This window comes from Ceratotherium simum, chromosome 23 (genome assembly GCF_057802395.1).
Source record: "Ceratotherium simum simum isolate JZ-2026a chromosome 23, ASM5780239v1, whole genome shotgun sequence".
NCBI lineage: Eukaryota > Metazoa > Chordata > Mammalia > Perissodactyla > Rhinocerotidae > Ceratotherium > Ceratotherium simum.
Genome location: NC_141922.1, coordinates 48,243,392 through 48,244,977, shown reverse-complemented (window position 1 = coordinate 48,244,977; position 1,586 = coordinate 48,243,392). Strand labels below are relative to the sequence as shown.

At 43.5% G+C, this 1,586-nt stretch overlaps 1 pseudogene; it reads right to left on the bottom strand.

Moving 5' to 3' along the window:
* Positions 1-259: 259 nt before the first annotated feature.
* On the bottom strand, positions 260-1,026 carry LOC101402882 (chloride intracellular channel protein 4 pseudogene; annotated as a pseudogene).
* Between the last annotated feature and the right edge of the window lie 560 nt (positions 1,027-1,586).

Here is a 1,586-nt window from a genome sequence, read left to right as displayed (position 1 = left end):
ATTCCACATATGAGAGAGGTCGTACAGTGTTTGTCTTTCTCTGTCTTGCTTATTTTGCTTAACATAATACCCTCCGGGTCCATCCATGTTGTTGCAAATGAGACGATTTTGTCCTTTTTTATGGCTGAGTAGTATTCCATTGTATATATATACCACATATTCTTTATCCAATCATCTGTTGAAGGACACTTGGGTTGCTTCCACGTCTTTGCTATAGTGAATAATGCTGCATAGGAAAAGTCTATTCTTAGTAGGGGAAACTGTGAAGACATCTCTTTCATACGTGCTGTTTTACTTGGTAAGTCTTTTGGCTACATCACTATCTGCTCTTTAAACCTCCTTATCACTGGGACAGGTGTTGGTGAACTCATCCCTACTACAAGTATTAGTTAAGTATCTCCAGACGCTGGTCATTCTTTTTGGAATATCAAAGTCTCAATACTTTTTGGTCACTACAATGACAATGTGCAGTCTGGGCAGCAGGTTGCAAACAGCTAATGTCGTTTCATTGCCATCCTGAAACTTACATGCAGAAAACTTAATGTCCTCCATACTATTTTCACCAACTTTATCAGAGTGGGGAGAATTCAGACATTCATCCAGATTCTGCAGTGTTTTCAAGAGACCCCATGCTTCATTTGCCTCTGGCCTAGAATTCTTGACACATGCAGAGAATTTGGCAAAGATGTCCAGTCCAGCAGCATTTGATTCTGGGTGTTTTGGTGAAGGCTTTAAGTACTCGGGAGGGCATAAGACTTCTTCAAGAAATTCTTTAATCTTATCACATTTCTTTTGACTTTGTTGTTGAAACTTATAAATGGCAGGTGGGTCCCGGGAGCCACGTTCATCAGGCTTCCTTTTTCAGGTCAATGGTTGTGACACTAAATACAACTCCTTTAAGCCAAAGAATCATGAAGAGCCTCTGGGAAAGAGGCAGTTTCCTATGCTTTTACCATCACTGCCAGCCTTGACAAAGAGCTTGATGATGGGCTCTCTGTCCTCCTCCTTCAACCCGTTCAGCAGCATGACCAGCTCAGCTGGGCTCTGCGGACCGTGGCAGTGGCTGCTCCTGCTCTGGGGCTGCTCTGGCTGCGGTTCCCGCCGAGCTGTATGGCATCCAGCTTCCTCAGCCTCTGCCCCTCAGCACTGCCTCACACCCCACATGTGACCCCATTCTAAATATTTATATCCTCAGGCAAATGGTGGGGATAGCGGGATCCATCCTTCTAAGGTGGTCAACAGATTTAGTCAATATATGTAAAAAGTTTAGCATAATTCCTTCCTATTAGTAAAAGAACAGTTATCTGTTCAATCTGAAACAGTCGTCTGGAATGGTCAATGCAAAGGCCCTGAGGAAGGTGCTTGCTTCAGATGTCCAAGTCAGAAAAAGGAAGCCAGTGTTGCAAGATAAATGAGCAAGAGGGAGAGGGATGAGGCATGGTGTCAGAGAATGTCAAGGTATGAAGAGGCCTCTGCTACTGCTGAAACTTCAAGACACAGAGGATCCTTCATCCACACTATGTACCTATTGTACTTTGTTAATCTTGTTGCAAATGCATCCCATGAATTGTAACAAAGCCTCTCTT